The sequence below is a fragment of the Panthera tigris genome, chromosome D4 (assembly GCF_018350195.1).
Source record: "Panthera tigris isolate Pti1 chromosome D4, P.tigris_Pti1_mat1.1, whole genome shotgun sequence".
NCBI lineage: Eukaryota > Metazoa > Chordata > Mammalia > Carnivora > Felidae > Panthera > Panthera tigris.
Genome location: NC_056672.1, coordinates 19,558,819 through 19,578,736, shown reverse-complemented (window position 1 = coordinate 19,578,736; position 19,918 = coordinate 19,558,819). Strand labels below are relative to the sequence as shown.

Below are 19,918 nucleotides of genomic sequence, written 5' to 3'. Positions count from 1 at the left end.
AGTTTTTCCAGCACCATTTCATTTGTTCAAAAGATAATTCTTATCCTCTTGGATTACCCTGGAAACTTTATCAAAAATATATTGACTGTGTATGTATAACTTATTCCCAGACTCTATTCTGTTCCATTGATCTATACTTATTCTTATGCTAATATCACATTGTCTTAATCACTGAAGTTTTATAGTAAGTCATAAATCAGGTAAGATAAGTCCTCTGACTTTGTCCTTTTTCAAAGAGATTTTGGCTGTTCTATTTTTATTTTTATGTAAATTTCAGGATCTTCTTGTCAATTTCTACAAAAGCCTGTGGGGATTTTGATAAGGATTGCATTAAATCAATAGGTTAACTTAGAAGGAATTGCCAACTAACAACATTAAGTCTTTCCCATCTATGAATATGAAATAATTTTCTATTTAAGCATTTAATTGCTTTCAACAATTCTGTATAGTTTTCACTGTACAAGTCCTGCATTTCTTTTGTTAAATATATTCCTGAGTATTTTGATCTTTTGATAGTATTATGAATGAAATCGTTTCCTCAATTTCACTTTTGGATTGTTAATTGTTAGCTTAGAGAAATAAAATTGATTTTTCTATATTGATCTTGTGTACTCTGACCTTGCTAACCCAAACTGTTCTAGTTCTTTGTTTTTTTTTCTTTTTTCTCTTTTTGTATCTTAGGATTTTCTACATCCATGACTCTGTCATCACAAATATAGTTTTACTTCTTCCTTTTCAATGTTTATGCCTCTAGTATCTTTGTCTTATTGCATTGACAGAATCTCCAGTACAATCTTGAATAGAAGTGATGACAGTGGACATCCTAGTCTTATTCCTGATTTGGGGGGAGGGGACAGAATACAGTCTTTCACTACTACATGGGATGTTAATTGTAGGTTTTCAGAGATGCCCTTTATCAGGTTGAGGAAGCTGGTTGAGAATATTTTTTTAAATCATAAATAGCTATTGAATTTGGCCAAGTGATTTTTTTTGCATCTATTGAGATAGTAATGTTTTGTTTTGTTTTTTTGTCCATCACTGTATTAATATAGTGCATTACATTAAATTGATTTTCAGTTGTTAAACTAACCTAGTATTTCTGGGTTAAACTCCACTTGGTCATGATGTGTAATTGCTTTTATATGTGCTGAGACCTGTTTAATAATATTTTGTTAAGGATTTTCCTTCTATACTCCTGAGGGGTATTGGTCTGTAGTTTTCTTATACAGTGTTTGGATAACATAGGGGGAAGATGGCAGCATAGGAGGACGCTGGGCTCACCTCATCCTGCTGATCACTTAGATTCCACCCACACTTGCTTAAATAACCCAGAAAACCGCCAGAAGACTAGCAGAATGGACTCTCTGGAGCCAAGCAAAGACAAGAGGCCCACGGAAGAGGGTAGGAAGGGCAGAGAGGCGGTGCGCCTTATACTGTTTGTATATGTATCACTTTTTCACCTGGAAACAATGCAATGTATATGCACCTTAAGGTCACAGATAGAGCAGTGAGTAATGTTCACTACATTCTGTACTCTCATGGAGTTTACAGTCCTGTTGGAAAAGTCAGAAATACTAAAAGAAAATAAATGCTATTTTAGATATACAAGTATAAATATGATTGTTTTAAAATAAATAAATAATTTTATATGATTATTTAAAGTAATGGAACCAAATGGAAGGAGGTAGGTGGACATTTAAAACATTTTAATTCCAGTATAATTAGCATACAGTATTATATTAATTTTAAGTGTACAATATAGTGATTCAGCAATTTTATACATAACTCAGTGCTTATCATGATAAGTATACTCTTGATCCCCTTCACCCATTTCACCTGTCCCCCCCCCCTTCCTCCCCTCTGGTAATCACCAGTTTGTTCTCTATAGTTAAGAGCCTGTCTTTCTGTTTATCCTGTTTTTTCCTTTTTTCATTTTCGTTTCTTAAATTCCACATTTGAGTGAAATCATATGGTATTTATCTTTCTCTGGCTTATTTCACTTAGCATTATACCTTCTAGATCCATCCATGTTGTCACAAATGGCAAGATTTCATTCTTTTTTTTATGGCTGAATCATATCCCATTGTATACATATACCACATCTTCTAATTTATCTATTCATCTATTGATGGACACTTGGGTTATTTCCATAATTTGGCTATTGTAAAAATGCTTCAATAAACGTAGGGGTGCGTATATATTTCTGAATTAGTGTTTTTGTTTTCTTTGCGTAAATACCCATTAGGGGGAGTACCGGATCATATAGTAATTCTATTTTTAATTTTTTGAGGAACCTTCATACTGTTTTCCACAGTGGCTGAAGCAGTTTGCATCCCCACCAACAGTGCACAAGGGTTCCTTTTTCTCTACATCCTCGCCAATACTTGTTATTTCTTATGTTGTTGATTCTAGCCATTCTGACAGGTATGAGGTGATATCTCATTGTAATTTTGATTTGCATTTCCCTAATTATGAGTGATGTTGAGCATCTTTTCCTGTGTCTGTTGGCCATCTGTTTGTCTTCTTTTAAAAAAAATATTTTTAATCTTTATTTATTTTTGAGAGACAGAGCATGAGCGGGAGAGGGGCAGAGAGAGAGACACAAACACAGAATCTGAAGCAGGCTCCAGGCTCTGAGCCATCAGCACAGAGCCTGACTTGGGGCTGGAACTCAGGAAATGTGACATCATGACCTGAGCCGAAGTCGGATGCTTAACCGACAGAGCCACCCAGGCGCCCCTTATCTGTTTGTCTTCTTTGGAGAAGTGTCTATTCATGTTTTCTTCCCATTTTTAAAATAAATCCAGTATAGTTAACATAGTATGTTATATTAGTTTCAGGTGTACAATATAGTGATTCAACAATTCTATACATTACTTGGTGTTCATCATAATAAGCACACTCTAAATCCCCTTCACCTATTTCACCCATCCTCCCACCCACCTCCCTTCTGGCAACAACCAGCTTGTTCTCTATAGTTAAGAGTCTGTTCTTTGGTTTGTCTTGTTTATCTTTGTTTACTTGTTGTTTCTTAAGTTCCACACATGATTGAGATCATATGGTATTTATCTTCTTCTATTTTTTAGTTGGGTTATTTGTTTTCTTGATGTTGAGTTGTATAAATTCTTTATATATTTTGGGTACTAATCCCTTATTAGAGATGTCATTTGCAAATATTTTCTCCCATTCAGTAGATTGTCTTTTAGTTTTGTTGATTATTTCCTTTGCTGTGCAGAAGATTTTATTTTGATGTAGTCCCACTAGTTTGTTTTTGCTTTTGTTTCCCTTGCCTCAGGAGATATATCTAGAAAGATGTTGCTATGGCCTATGTCAGAGAAATTCCTGCCGGTGCTCTCTTCTAAGATTTTTATAGTTTCAGGTCTCACATTTAGGTCCTTAATCCATTTTGAGTTTATTTTTGTGTATGGTGTAGGAAAGTGGTCTAGTTTCATTCTTTTGCATGTAGGTGTCGAGTTTTTCCAACACCATTTGTTGAAAAGATGGTCTTTTTCCCATTGCGTATTTTTGCTTCCTTTGTCAAAGAGGAATTGACCATATAACTGTGGATTTTTTCTATGTGTTCTTTCCTGTTCTGTTGATCTATGTGTCTGTTTTTATGCCAGTACCATACTATTTTAGTTATTATAGCTTTGTAGTATATCTTGAAATCTAGGATTGTAATACCTCCAGTTGTGTTTTTCTTTTTCAAGATTGCTTTGGCTATTTGGGGTCTTTTGTGGTTCCATACAAATTTTAGGATTGTTTGTTCTAGTTCTGTGAAAACAGCTGTTGAGTATTTTGATAGGGATGCATTAAATCTGTAGATTGCTTTGAGCACTATGGATATTATAATAATATTTGTTTTTCTAATCCATGAGCATGGAACATCCTTCCATTTGTTTGTGTCATCTTCACTTTCTTTCATCAGTGTTTTTTGGTTTTCCAAGTAGAGGTCTTTCACTGCCTTGGTTAAGTTTATTCCTGGCAATTTTATTGATTTTGGCACAATTGTAAATGAGATTATTTTCTTAATTTCTCTTTCTGCTGCTTCATTATTAGTGTATAGAAATGCACCAGATATCTGTGCATTGATTTTGTATCCTGTGACTTTACTGAATTCATTTATCAATTCTAGCAGTTTTTTGGTGGAATCTTTTGGATTTGTTATCTGCAAATAGTGAAAGTTTTATTTCTTCCTTACCAATTTAGATACATTTTATTTCTTTTTGTTGTCTGATTGCTGTAGCTAGGACTTCCAGTAGTATGTTGAATAAAAGTGGTAAGAGTGGACATCCTTGTTTTGTTCCAGATGTTGGGGTAAAGCTCTCATTTTTTCCCCATTGAGTATGATGGTAGTTGTGGGTTTTTCATAAATGGCCTTTATTATTTCGAGGTGTGTTTTCTCTAAACCTACTTTGTTGAGGGTTTTTATCATGAGTGGATGTTGTTACCTTGTCAGGTGATTTTCTGCACTTGTTGAAATGATCATGTGGTTTTTCTTGTTGACGTGAAGTATCACATTGATTGATTTGTGAATTTTGAGCCACTCTTGCATCAGGAGGGAGTCGTGCTTTAGCAGTTAGTATGGAAAACCTCTCCCAAAGGGTGATATTTAAGCTAAAACCTAAAACGTGAGCCAGCTGGAAAAGGGAGAGGAGATATAAGAGTATTTCAGACATAGGTAACAACAGGTACAAAGGAGCTGGGCAGGAAAAATTTCGATGAAATATAGAAACTGGACCATGTGAAGAAAATGAAAAAAACGTGAGTGACTAATGGAAGGGTGATGTCTGAAACGTAAATGCTTTACTCCATCTTCTAAAGGTACTGAATTTGGCACTGAGAAAAATGCAAGTATTAACTGAAGAAGCCAAAGAGTTGCTTGGATGCAAAAATAATTATTTCTTTTCTTTTAACTTTTTTTTAATGTTTATTCATTTTTGAGAGAGAGAGAGAGACAGCCTGAGTGAGGGAGGGGCAGAGAAAGAGGGGGACGCAGAATCTGAAGCAGGCTCCAGGCTCTGAGCTGTCAACCAGAGGCCCAATGTGGGGCTCAAACTCACGAACCGTGAGATCATGACCTGAGCTGAAGTCGGACACTTAACTGACAGCTACCCACGTACCCTAAAAAATAATTATTTCTATTCCTGTCTTCTTGTCACTTTAGAGTTTCCTAGAGGCTGAGTATGATGGTACTCTCACAAACCTTAGATCTACCAGCTGAAGGTGACTTCAGGGATTTTCAAACATCTTTTATACCAAAATCCAAGTAAGAGAAGCCTGCTCACTGCATTTTGCCAGAAGTACTTGTAAAAATAGTTCAGTGTGGCTTTTCGTCTTAGATGGGCATAAGGATTTTTCTGGAGCTCAAAGAGTTACATACCCGTTCATCTGTCAACTGAAATAGAAATATTACTCAAGAGAGTGTTCACAGGCACATGTCTATATAAATGTGAATGTGACAAGTGAAAAATGGCTCAGCCCTACATACCCTAAGCATTCTGGGAAGCATGTGTACATTTTTAAATTGATTGCTTTTTTAATTCTTTGTGTATCATATTCATGGCTTTAAAAAAATTTACTGATTTCCTTCATGAAGAGTTTAGCAAATGCAGAATTGAATCTTAATTTCTGAATGCCTTGATTGCTTCTAATTGCCTTTTGTTTCTGTATGCGTCTCAGTTTAATACCACAGAAAGCTTTTGAATCATTAGCTCTGGAAACATAAGCCCACCACTTTATCGCACAATAAGTGAATCATAAGCATCCAGGCTAGCCAGCGAAGCTGACCTGGAAGTGTCTTTTTAGCTGAGAGATTTGTCTGTCTTCAGCCGCTTAAATCATTTGTCATCTTAGTGGAAATTTTCAGGATGGCCTCACAACTATAAATTTCCAGCCTGGTGTGGAAATGTATTGCCCCCCACATCTGAACATTCTAGATATGGAAGAAGCTTTAAGTTATACTCGCTGTCTGAAACAGCAAGGGAATCTTAAAGTCCTCTTATTTCAAACCTCTCCTCCTTCTCCCTCAACCCATCAGGAGTAAAAGTATAATGCAAAGGTAGCCTTAAAACAACATATAGTGAAGGTTATGATTAGCTCTTAGCTTAAGAATACAAACTTCAGAATTAGATCTGGATTCAAATCCAGACTCCCCACGTTCAGTTGTATTCCCTAGGGAAATAAAGTTATTTACTCTCTCTGAGCCTCATCATCTTCATCTAAAAAATTGAGGGAATAATCTCTATCTCAAATGGCTGTGATAGGAATCAAACAAGATAATATATATAAAGCGCATAGCCTAGTTCTGAACACACAGTAAGAGCTCAGGCAACGTATCAATGGATTGTTATCCAGTCCAGTTCATTTACAGATAAGGAAACTCCTCTATCTGTGAAATATTGAAGAGGCCACACATTTGTCCAACATCTCGTGGAATGACTGGTGCAGAACAGTGGAGCTGAGGTTTCCTAATTTTCACACCAAAGTTCATTCTGCTCAAAATGCTCAAGTGTTTTGGTTATTCTTCAAGTGATAAGCACAGAATTTTTCCCACCTGCTTTCTTATTTGTGTGATCACTTACAGTTTTGGTTCTAGCTTGCTATCCTGTGAACCTTAGGCTAAACAATATACTCTTCTGAAAAATATATGAAAACAGTGCAAAATGATTAGAAGGTGAAAAACCTACATGGAAAAAGAAAGATTTTTAAATAGTGCAACATAGTGCAAAATAATTAGAATACATACGCAAAAAATTGTAGGAGAATAATGGCCTTGTTTTGAATGGTGATACTTTTTCACTTTCTAAATGAATTTTTCAGAGAAAATGATTCTTGGTGCGAAGTCTAATATATAACCTTTATAGATGCACCTATGTTTTTGTTACAAAAAATCTGTTTTTAAGTAGTTTTTTGTTTTGTTTTGTTTTCCCTAAATGTTTCCGCTAAACAAGAATGAAGGTTTTGCAGAGGGAAAGGAGGAGAGAGAGACTTGGTGCTGTGTTTCCCCCGTGACAGGAGGGATTTTATCAAGAAACAGAAGATGGATACGGCATTGTCGTGCCCTGGGTACTGCAGTTCCCTTTGACGAAAGGACTTCCAATGAAGTCCAAAACAGAAGAGGAAGTAAGTGATTCTTGCCGATAGCTGGACCAGTAAACGGTGTTGAGGAAGAACTTTCTCCTCTTGTGCTAGCTAGTTCAGCATTATTTCAGCTTTGTTCTTTTGAGCCTCCAACTTCTTGACCTTGGTATCACCAATCAACCCCCGACCTGGAAGGGTGTAGCCCAGGACCTCTTGCAGCCTGTGGGCCCCGGTGAGGTTTATGGATACGTGACAGCAGTAATGGTACTGCTGTGGTTTTTGGATCCTATTAAGTAAGATTCCTTTTATTCTTACTTACGTAAGCAAAATGTGCTAACTGCATACAAATATGCAGTTATAAGAGTAAATAAAAAAGAAGTCCTCCTCACCCAAAGCAGTTGGCATCTTGCTTTTTTCACTTGATCATATGTCTTGGAACTCTCACGTAGTAAATATAAATTTACCTCATTTTTTTTCACTCCTCGTATAGTATTCCACAATACAAATGCACAAAATTCATTCAACCATTCGCTACTTGAGGGAAATTTCTGCCCTTTTCAGTTGTTCCTTATTATAAATAAAGCTGCAATGACTGTATTTATTTATTTATTTATTTAATGTTTATTTTTGAGAGAGAGAGAGCACACGCAAGTGGGGAAGGAGTAGAGAGAGAGGGAGAAACAGAATCCGAAGCAGGCTCCAGGCTCAGAGCTGTCAGCACAAAGCCCGATGTGAGGCTTGAACTCACGACCCATGAGATCATGACCTGAACCGAAGCTAGACGCTCAACTGACTGAGCCACCCAGGCTCCCCCTATGTTTATTTATTTTTGAACGTGAATGAATATTTCAGAAAAACAGATTTTTAGAAATAGAATTCCAAGGATGTACTTACTTTAAATTTTAATAGATATTTCTAATTTGCCATCCAAAAAGTTTATTTTTTTTTTTAATTTTTTTTTAACGTTTATTTATTTTTGAGACAGAGAGAGACAGAGCATGAACAGGGGAGGGGCAGAGAGAGAGGGAGACACAGAATCTGAAACAGGCTCCAGGCTCTGAGCTGTCAGCACAGAGCCCGACGCGGGGCTTGAACTCACGGACCGTGAGATCATGACCTGAGCCGAAGTCGGATGCTTAACCGACCGAGCCACCCAGGTGCCCCAAAAAATTTTATATCAATGTACACTATTACAGCCTCTACAGAAACTGCCCATTTCCACCTGATAATACTGGTGTCAGACCCTGATTGGTTATAAAGTGTGCCTCGTGGTTTATTTTGCATTTCCTTTATTACTCTGGGCATTAAACAACTTTAGATTTTATCATGCTTTTTGTGTATGTGAATTGTCTCTCTATTTCTTTTAACCAGTTTTGTATTTTATATATTTGCAATAACTTTAGGAGATTTTAATGGCTTTTGTATACTATATTTTGTTTTATATATTTTACAGAGACTTTCAGTGGGACCTTTTATTTTGTTTGTGTTTTTGTTTTTGTGGGTTTTTTTGTTATACAGATCTTTCAGTTTGTTCACAGTAAGACTTTTTTATCAATGGCTCCTGGAATTTTTGTCTTTCTTAGGAAAGGCTTTATCACTGCCTCTTCCAACATTATAAAACTTGATATATCATGTAGTTCCTTTCTGATTTGTTTTTTTTAATTAGTGTTTAGAATTTAATCCATTTTGGTTTTGTGTTTATGATATGATACTGGCATCTAAATTAAATATTTTTCAGGATTTCCAACACTCTCAATATAATTTGTGAATAGTGTATCCTTCTTACTCTGATTTGAAATGCATGTTCCTTTGTTTTTGAATTGCCTTTTTCTGTTCAATTTTTCATGTCTTTATTCTGAACTGATACAACGTTGTTTAACATAAACTTAGTATATTTTGATAACTGAAAAGTCCTCAGTGTTCTTTTTTTTCCTCAAATTTTATTGCTTGTTCTTGTGCATTTTCTCTTTTACATGAACTCTAAAATCAGCTTATCAAATTCAATAAATCTGTTGGGATTTTTATTAGGATTGCATTGAATTTATGGATTAATTTGGGAAGTTGACATCTTTATAATATCAAGTCTTTCATCCAGAAACTGTAGCTTTCCATTTATTTGGGTCTTCTTTTATATCTTCTATAAAATTTTATAGTTGTCTTCACATGGACCTTGCATTGTTCTTGTTGGTTTATTCCTAGGGGATTGTTTTTAAAGCTTATGTTGCCACTGGGAATGAGTTCTTTAGATTTTGATTTTCTACGAAGAAAAGGATACGAAAATGAAAAGAAAGCAGGAGCTGAAAGAATAGGAGAGAGAAGAGAAAGAGAAATTAGAAAGGTAAGATGAGATGATGCACAAGGAAGACAGGAGAAAATTTGATTATTTTCAAGTACCTATTATGTGACATGCGGCTATGATGGAGACATTCGTTCAGAAGCACCATCTGACATACTCTTCCCACCAGGTGACTCATCTGAGAAAACTAAAGCTTAAAAAGGTCAGCAAGGAAGCCTGGAACAGGAAATGGAAAGAGAACAGGTTTAGAGTGAGATCTGGGAACCGATCCCAGATTCCAGTCTCACCAGCTGTGTGATTTTGCTCCAGTTACCTAATTACATTTCTCATTTGGAAAACGGGGATAATACCTGCTCAGGTGATTGTGAGGATTAATTGGAATAATGTGTCTGAAGTGTCTGCTCATTAGATGCTGCTCTCAGTAAGTGCCAGTTCCCACCCATGAACCCACGTCTTCCTGCCCCCAGCCTCCCTCTCTGCCCCAGAGTCTGCTCAAGATAGCAAGGAGACTTCAGGTTAATATGCAACATGAGTTTTACTCCCTGGGTGCATAGCACCCAGGAACACATACCTAACATTCTTAAGAAACGTTGTAGGAGAAATAGTCATTAGAAACAGTGATCTGAGTCTGAAAAAAAAATCACATAAGCCAAAAAAATAAATAAATAAAAACCCACCCATTTTTACAAAAGGAGGCATTGTTGAAATGTGAATCCGTATTCAAGTCCATTCTCACTGAAGTGAGAAACACCCTCTCTTTCTACCCAAACAATAGTTCCTTGTCTTGAGACAATGCTGTCTACATAGCCCTGGAGAGCATCAAATCCCCGTGGCGATGGCAAGATGGCAATGGTTTCTCCTGGGGACGCTGGAAACAGTGTCTGGAGGAACCATGGCACCTGACCCAGGGCTTCGGCTATTGAAAGGAGACTCGTTCCCAGCCTGAACAGCAGGAAAAACAGAATTGACCCCCATCGTCCTGGCTGTTTTATATTTGCTATAGGGCTCTGATCCTCTGGAGAAGTTGTCCTTATGAAATGTGAATATGAAGTCAAGAGAGAGAAGACGTACCGAAATGTTCTCTTCTAGGCAGCATGTGCATTTGTTCCCAGCACATTGCTTTTACTCATCAAGAAAATGTGTGACTTGGCCTGGATTGAAATCCTCTGCCCGGAGCCTTATTTCCTTCATCTGAAAAATGGGGTTAATAATAAGGATCTCAAAGGATTGCTGTGAGGATTAAATCACACAAATATAAGATTGTATCCTGTGAAAATCCAATGTATTCTTTCATCATATAGGAAACTGCATTCATATCCTGTGAATGTCTTCAGTGGTTCTCCATTTCTCTTTTCAAGGGGAAATTTGATTTCTGCAATAAAGCCAAATGTCATATGATTCTGGGATTAGTAAATAATGTGTGTAATTAAGCTGAGCTACTGTATTTTTCACTTTTTTTAAAGGGGCGATCTCTCTTAAATTCTGAGACTAGTTTCCATATGTGACCTATAAATTGACCTCAGTCCATCAGTGCTATATTCAACTTGTATCCAGAAGCCAGTCACTTCTGACCACCTCCTATGCACCACCTGTTCAAATTGAAGCCATTGTCATCTTTCTTCAGGATTATTGCAAATAGTGTCCTCCTAAATGGTTTCCCTTCTTCCCGACTATTGCCCTAAAAATATTTTCAGCAATGGCAGTATCATGACAAGAAATGTATCATTTATCCAGAGGAATGCTTTGGCCATCATTCAGTTATTCACTTAGTCAACAAATACTTATGGAGCCCCTACCATATGCCAGCATTATTCCAGGCTCTGATGATACAACAGTGAATACAAGACACACAGATCCCGGTCTCATAGAGCGTATGTTCCTGGGTGCAATGACTATTAAACAAATAAACGAGTGCAGCATACTCTATGCTGGAAGGTGACAGGCACTGTGCAGAAGAAATAATGTGGAGTAAGGGGGGAAAGGAGCACAAGAAGTGGGGATGGGAAGTGGGGTTTTTAATTTTAAATATGGTGGCTGGAAAAACTCTTCTGATGAGCTGACATTTGAGCAGAGACTGGAAGGAAAAGAGGGAGAGGGACACGTGGTTATGTGAGAGAATGGAGTAGGGAGGGTGTCCCAGGCAGAGGAAACAGTGGTCCAAAGGCCCTGCCTGGAGGCAAAGCAGAGAGACACAGTGAATAAAGGGAGAAGAGAGAGGTGGTTACACATATGGTGTGAGTGGGAATGGATCACAAGGGTGGCTGCAGGCCATCAGGAGGAGGCAGGCTCCTACTCAAAGGAGCTAGAAAAGCCACTGGAGGATTGTGAGTGGAGAGGGGACCATGATCTGATTTGCATTTTTTAAAGTTTATTTATTTATTTTTGAGAGGGAGTGAGCATACAAGTGGGGGAGAGGCAGAGAGAGAGGGAGCCGAAGCAGGCTCCAGGCTCTGAGCTTCAGCCCAGGGCCCAACACAGAACTCGAACCCGTGAACCGCGAGATCATGACCTGAGCCAAATTCGGATGCTTAACTGACCGAGCCACCCAAGCACCCCCTGATTTGCATTTTTAAAGGATCATTCTGGCTAACCACTTCTGTAGAGCATCATTTCTCAAACCTGAGTGTGCATCAGCCACCTCTGATGGCTTCTTAGCACACAGTTGCTGCGTCCATCCCCAGAGTTTCTGATTGAGTAGGTCTGGTGTGATGCAGGGGAATTTGCATTTCTAGCAAGTTCCCAGGTGATGCCAGTGCTGCTGGTCTGGCACCACACTGTGAGAACCGCTGGCTGGTAAACAGAATAGTTTCTAAAAGGGGGAATAGTTGAGGCAGGGGAACCAGCTATGGGACTCTTCACCATAATCCAGAAAAAAACAGATACTGATGGCTTCAGTTCAACCAGGTGGTGGCAGAAGAGTGGTGAGAAGAGATTAGATTCTGGATAGAATTTGAATATAGATCCAATGGGATTTGCTGAAACATTGAATGTGGAGCATGATGAAAGAAAGAAAGAAAGAAGGCCAAAGTTTAGATTAAGCAACTGGAGGAATGGAATTACCATTTCCTGAGACAGCAAAGATTTGGGTGGGGGTGGGGTCAGATATCAGGAGTTTGGTTCAGGGAATGTTAGATTTGATATGCCTGTTAGGTATCCAAGTGGAGATGCCAGTCAAGTCTTTTCTCTTAGAAAAGTCTAGAATCCAGGAGAGAATTCTGGGCTGGAGGTAGAAAGGCAGGAGCCAGCAGCATGTAGATGGCGTCATGAAGGCTGGCTGAGATCATCACCAGAGAGAATGAAGGTAAAGAAGCAGTTCAACGCTTGACGCTGTGGCAGTCAGTCCAATGGTTAGAAGTCAGGGCGATGAGAGGGAGCAGAGATGAGACTGAAAAGTGAGCAGGGAGGTGAGAGGAAAACCTGGAGGGTGTGGTGGCCTGGATGTCAAGGGAAGTAAGTATGTCAAGAAGTTCAGGTGCATTTGCTAGGAAGCCATCTTGTCATAACAGTGACCACCAGGCATCCTCTGTGAAGGAGGAGATACTGGCTACCATGGAATATGCCAAATTTGGAAGTGGTTCCTTATGGATAAATTATTCCCACAGGAAAAGGTAGTTACCGTGATTGAAATTATACACACACACACACACACACACCCTTTTGAGATGGTTTTGCTGCTGCAATCGAAAAACACACCATTGACACAATTTAATTGTTGACATAGACTAGAATCTTTTCTTTCATCTTTAAGCAGTCTTTCTAGCTGCCTTTTGTCTTTGAAGCAAATTGTCCAGTTGTGAGAGCGGGAATTGTAGGTGTGATTCCGATTGCTGGGAATTTGTGTGAGTAAATTGGATAAATGTTTCAGGAAGTGTGGAGGTTTTTCTTGCCCCCATCCCTTTATTTTCTGGTACTGAGTCTTAGAAGTCTCTGGTTTTTTTTGATACAGCTGCCTAAGGTACTTACTACAGGAAGCTGTTGCTTGCTTCTCTGTGAGAATTACAGAGAAGTTCTGGCAATTCAGGACACCCTGAAAAGAGCCATTTACTGCATCCCTTATCAAGGTACAGCTGATGGCAAGCCAGCCTCACTCAGTAACATGTTTAGTGAAAATTCATTCCACAGACTTTTTACGTTGCTTCTTTTTGTGAGTTGCAATTCATCTTTAAACCCGTTTGGTAGGGTTGCCTGGGTGGCTTGGGCAGTTAAGTGTGCAACTCTTGATTTTGGCTCAGGTCACAATCTCATGGTTCATGAGTTTGAGCCCTGCATCAGGCTCTGCACTGACAGGGTGGAGCCTGCTTGGGATTCTCTCTCTCCCTCTCTCCACCCTTTCCCTACTCATGCTCACTCTCTCAAAATAAATATAAATAAACTTAAAAAATAAACCTGTATAGTATATTAAAAAATGTACCCCACAGACTGTATATTACTTCTCATGGTAGGGAAGAATACTACTTGTAGCTCAGCATTACAGTCCCTAAATAAATTGGGTAAAGAAGACAGTGCCCAGCTCTGCGTGTGGTACAAGTGGTGGAGAGGTGAGTGATAGACACAGTCCACTGCTGTGTGTCACCTCTTTAAAGGGGTCTGTGGCTGCTGGTATTCAGCACTCCTCTCCATAGAAGATGTCCAAACAGACTGTATGGAGCTTCTGTATGTTTCTCTATAAGGAGAAAAGAATTGTTTCTTATTCAGGTTTACTTGTCAAATGGAGTATTGAATACTTAGGACTAGGTATGTAACCTCTTCATGTCTCATTCACTCAAGAGATATTTCTGTTAAATCTCAGGCACTGACCTATGTGTTTGCGACCTGTATGTAAACAAAACAGTCCCAAATCCCTGCCTTCTTGGAGCTTACATTCTAGTGTGTGGGGCGGGGAGGGGGGGGGGTGGGGGGAATAACTACAAGCATAATAAAGAGTTAAATTATGTAATACGTTGCCAAGCCCTAACGCTATGGAGTAAATGGAGCATGATAAGAGGTTTGGGCATGCAGGGAGAAAAACAGCTCGTAATTTCCGACAGCAGAATCAGGGTTGGTCACATTGAGAGGGTGACATTTGAGTAAAGATTTGTAGGAAGTGACGTAGTTACCCAAGTAGACTTCTGAGGGAAGAATGTTTGAGGCAGATGAAAGAGCCAGGGTGAAGGCCTTCAGGCCAAATCAAGCCAAGAATATGTAAGGAATAGCATTGGAGACCAGTGCGTCAGGAGCAGGATAAGGGAGGGAGTAACAGGAGGTGAGGTCAGAGAGGAGATGGGGCCCTACTTGTAGAAGGACTTGTTGGACATTCTAAGGATTTTGCCATTTTGTTTGAGTGCAATGGGAAGCCCTGGGAAGATTTTAGGCAGATAAATGATACATTTTGAATTACATATTAGAAAGATCATTCTGGTTATGTCTGCTTATGTCTGGATGTCTGGAAGACACACAGATGGCCAGGACAGGAAAAGATGCTCAACATCACTCATCATCAGGGAAATGCAAGTCAAAACCACAGTGAGATATCACCTCACACCTGTCAGAATGGCTAAAATCAACAACACAAGAAATAACAAGAATTGGCAAGGATGTGGAAAAAAAGAAACACTCATGCACTGTTGGTGGGAATGCAGATTGGTGCAGCCACTGTGGAAAACAGTACGGAGGTTTCTCAAAAAATTAAAAATAGAATTACCATATGATCCAGTACTCTCACTACCGGGCATTTACACAAAGAAAACAAAAACGCTAATTCAAAAAGATATATGCACCCCAATGTTTATTGAAGCAATTTTATAATAGCCAAATTATGGAAGCAACTCAAGTGTACCTTGATACATGAATGGATAAAGAAGATATGGAATATGTTTTTTTAAATTTTTTAATGTTTCTTTTTTTTGAGAGAGAAAGAGAGAGAGACAACACAAGTGGGTGGGGGGAGGGGGCAGAAAGAGAGGGAGACACAGAATCCAAAGCAGGCACAGAGCCCAACGTGGGGCTCAAACTCATGAATTGTGAGATCATGACCTAAGCTGAAGTGGGATGCTTAACCAACTGAGCTACCTAGGTGCCCCAGAAGATGTGGTATATATACATAATGGAATATTACTCAGCTGTAAGAACAAGTGAAATCTTGCCATGTACAACATAGATGGGTCTAGAGGGTATGATGCTAAGTGAAATAAGTCAGGGAAGGATAAATATCATATGATTTCACTAATATGTAGAGTTTAAGAAACAAACAAATGAACAGAGAAAAAAAGAGACAAGAAACCAGACTCTTAAATCCAGAGAACAAACTGGTGGTTGCCAGAGGGCAGGTGGGTGGAGAAATAGGTGAAATAGATAAAGGGGATTGAGAGTATACTTATCATGTGATGAGCCCTGAGCAATGTATAGAATTGTTGAATCATTGTACACGTGAAACTAACTTGACACTGTATGTTAATTATACAGGGAAAGAAGAAAACCAAGGACTGATCCCTGGGATGCTCCAAAATTAATAGGTCTTGGAGAAGAGAGAGTGCTAGCATGAAGACTGAGAAGGAATAACCAGTGAGCCAGGAAGCAAATGGAAAAGAGTATGGTGTCCTGGAAGCCATGTGAAGAAAATATATTGAGGAAGAGGGAGTCATCAGCCATGCCACTGGATTTACAGGTAAATTTCCTCTTTTGCAAAATGCAAATAATAATAGTACCTGCCTCATAGGGTGAAATCAGATAATGTATGTGAGTGGCCAGTCACAATGCTTAATGCCTATAAGGGCTCAAAAATACTACTTAATTTCTATTCCTAGCACCTCTGAAAAATCACTGATCATGATAAAGCTGCTCACTGTACAAGATAACCCCTAGGGGGCGCTCAAAGCTTTCCTTTCTTTCCCATTACTGTTCTTCCCACCGGAGACCTCAAATTTAGATACAGGACCAAATGGACCCAATGGTAACTGAATCCTCTGTAGTAAAGGTGGAAAAATTCAATACAGTGGGTGTCAGACTTCAGTGGGGGTAAGAATTACCCAAGGAGCTTGTTAAAATGGAAATCTACAGCAGACCCAGCCACCAGAGATTCTAATTAAGTAAATTGAGAGGGGACCTGAGACTCTGCATTTTCCCACCCCAGGCGATTCCAGGACAAAAAGAATAATAACTGGCCTGTAGCAAATGTTTGCTTCTTCTTTTTTGGGGACCTCAGAGTAATTTTGGCTTCTCTTTTTTCCCTTCTCTTCCAGGCAGCTAATGACGTAAACCAACCCAGGGACTTCCTCTAGACTGGGAGGTGCTAACCAAGGGAGTACAACAGAAAGCATGCCTGGGGTGAGTGGCTTGGCCTAGCTTTTAGTCTGTCCACATCAGAGGACACAGTATGGTGCCTCCCAGTCCTCATCTGGCCCCCAGACCTTTTTGTTGTTGTTCTAATAAAATTTAAAATCATTTCCAATGTTTACGACTCAGGTGATTTCACGTACAAACCCAGGTGTCCTGCTTCCCTAGGACAATAAGAAGATTTGAAACCTGCTCTTGCATTTCCACATAGCAAAGTTGCTTCCCTCAGATGGGCGTGGACTCTGTAAATTGCCACTATCCCCATCCTTCTCTCCCCAACACCCTCCAAATCAAAGCCAAGTGTCCACTGTCATTTATCATCATACTTACACTTCTATTTTCCTCCAAGTTGAAGATTTTCCCTTCTTCCTACCCCTTTCTTCTTCTTCACTAGACTCATTCAGGAATCTCAACCTACGAAAGTATTTTTCATATCTGGTGGGCAACGTTCCGTGTGGTAGGAGTAGAATCTGGGGTTGGCAACCCTAGCCATTCTCCTCTAGGGACAGAGCAGGCTCACCTCAGAATCCATAGGGCATTGGTGTGCAGGCATTGGTTTGATTATACCCAGCCCTGGTGACAAACATCCCTTTTTTCTCTTTCTTATGTTGCTTAAGATTGCGGATAAAGCATTTAGGATAAAGCATTAAGGATGAATCTTTACGGTTGGATTGTCCTTATAAGAACCTCACAGAACCCTCCATAAACTGGGAACTGAAGTACAGTTACATGGGGGTGGAAACAGATGCAGAGGGTACCCTACCCATTTTCTCTTGCCCTCACCACTTCCTTGTAGGCTGCCTGATTTCACCTGGAGCACCCACATTCCTTTGCCTGAAGTTTTCCAAAGTGGCTGTGCCACTGTGCATTTCCAGCAGCAGTATCTGAAATTCCAGTTGCCTCTCGTCCCTCTCAGCCCTTGGAATTGTCTGGTTCTTTTTTTTTTTTTAAGCTATTCTGTTAGGTGTAGCACGGTCTCCTCACGGTTTTAATTTGCATTTCCCTAATGACTAACGATGTTGAGCAGCTTTCATGTGGCTTCTTGGCCCTCCATGTATCGCCTTTCGTGAAGTGCCTGTTTAAATCTTTGCTCATTAAAAAAAAAAAAAATCAGGGACACCTGCATGGCTCAGTTGGTTAAGCGTCCGACTAAGGCTCAGGTCATGATCTCACGGTTTATGGGTTCAAGCCCCACATCAGACTCTGTGCTGACAGCTCAGAGCCTGGAGCCTGCTTCGGATTCTGTGTCTCCCTCTCTCTCTCTGCCCCTCCTCCACTCACACTCTGTCTCTGTCTCTCTCTCTCTCTCAAAAATAAACATTAAAAAAATAAATATCTGCTGTTCATTTTCTTATTGTTGAATTTTGATAATTCTTCATATATTCTGGATTCAATTTTTTTTGTCAGATAAGAATATTTGCAAATATTTTCTCCCGTTTTATAGCTTGTCTTTTCATGCTTTTAGCAGGGTCTTTCACAGAACAAAATTTTGCATTTTTATGAAGTCCAATTTATCAATTTTCTTTCTTTTATGGCTTGTGCTTTAGACATCATATCTAAGACCTATTTGCCTAACCCAAGGTCACAGTCTAGAATCAATGCCTATTAGGATTAATTTTGAGTTAATTTTTGTGTAACATATCAGAAATAAATCAAGATTCATTCATTTGCATTTTGATGATTCTTCCTATTATTTTAATAACAAATTTCAGATAAAGTCCTTCGAATCATTACATCACTTGTTTTTCCTTTCTTTGTTTCTGAGGCATAGCCAAGATTAAGGTTTTTATGAGTCAGTTTTTATACATTTGGATATATATCTATAAACGAAATATGGTATTATATTTACTTTAACATGTTTTTGAGACCTAGCTACCTTGATACATGGAGATATAGTTTATTCTTTTTAACTGCCATGTAATATTGCCCCATACGACTATACCACCTTTATGAACGGATGTTGCAGTGGAATCCATCTTTTCACTAGTGCAAACAGTGCTACAATAACCTTCCTTGTACATGCTCTTTGGGCCCATGTAAGAGTTTCTCTAGAGTCTATAACAGAAATTCAATTTCTAGGTGTTAGATCTAGTGCTCTGTTTATACTAAAATGACTGAATTCGCCAAACTGATCGACAGTCACAAAGCACGGTATGATTTACAATCTCACGGCTTCACCAAATCACAAGTCTCTGAAGCTGCCAATCTGGCAGATAAGAAATTGTTTCTTTAAAAAATAATTGCATTCACAGGATCCCTCGCGAGGTCAAGCACCCTTTCATTTATTTTGTTTTATTTTTTTGAAGCGTAGATGACACACTATGTGAGCATTAGTTTTGGGTGTACAACATAGCGATTCAGCAGCTCTATAGGTATGCTCATTGCAAGTGTAGCTACCACCTGTCAGCATCCTTTCTGATGTTTATTGGTCATTTTTCTGAACTGACCTTTTCTGTACATCTCCTCTTCACATGAATTTTAAGTTTTAATAAAGATACTCATCAGTACTTTCTATGTAGAGCATTGTGTATCTTGTTTAAGAAATTGTTCTCTGGGGCACCTGGGTGGCTCAGTCAGTTAAGTGTCCGACTTCAGCTTAGGTCCTGATCTCACAGTCTGTGAGTTCAAGCCCTGTGTTGGGCTCTGTGCTGATAGCTCAGAGCCTCGAGACTACTTCAGATTCTGTCTTTCTCAGACCTTCCCCCACTCATGATCTGTCTCTCTCTCTCTCTCTCTCAAAAATAAATAAACATTAAAAAAAACTTTTAGAGAAAGAATGAAATATGGCCTTTTGTAGCAATGTGGATAGAACTGGAGAGTGTTATGCTAAGTGAAATAAGTCATACAGAGAAAGACAGATACCATACGTTTTCACTCTTATGTGGATCTTGAGAAACTTAACAGAAGACCATGGGGGAGGGGAAGGAAAAAAAAGTTAGGGAGAGAGCCAAACCATAAGACACCCTTAAAAACTGAGAATAAACTGAGGGTTGATGGGGGGTGGGAGGGATGGGAGGGTGGGTGATGGGCATTGAGGAGGGCACCTGTTGGGGATGAGCACTGAGTGTCGTATGGAAACCAATTTGACAATAAATTTCATATTAAAAAAATAATAAAAAATAAAAACACTTTAAAGAAATTGTTTTCTACTCCGAGCTCATAAAGATATTTTTCTATATTGTCTCAATTTTTTGCCACATTTAGTTTTTCAGTTGAGTATTTTCCCCA

At 39.0% G+C, this 19,918-nt stretch overlaps 1 long non-coding RNA gene across 2 annotated transcripts in view; it reads left to right on the top strand.

Moving 5' to 3' along the window:
• LOC122233220 overlaps positions 1-16,756 on the top strand; it is a 104,015-nt gene extending 87,259 nt beyond the window's left edge. The window contains exons 1-4 of one of the 2 annotated variants that reach the window (XR_006210741.1): positions 5,175-5,269; positions 6,954-7,125; positions 15,821-16,022; positions 16,597-16,756. This is a non-coding gene — a long non-coding RNA (uncharacterized LOC122233220). Of the gene's footprint in view, positions 1-5,174; positions 5,270-6,953; positions 7,126-15,820; positions 16,023-16,596 lie in introns of those variants that run through there. The other variant, XR_006210740.1, reaches the window with a different exon arrangement.
• Positions 16,757-19,918: the final 3,162 nt, after the last annotated feature.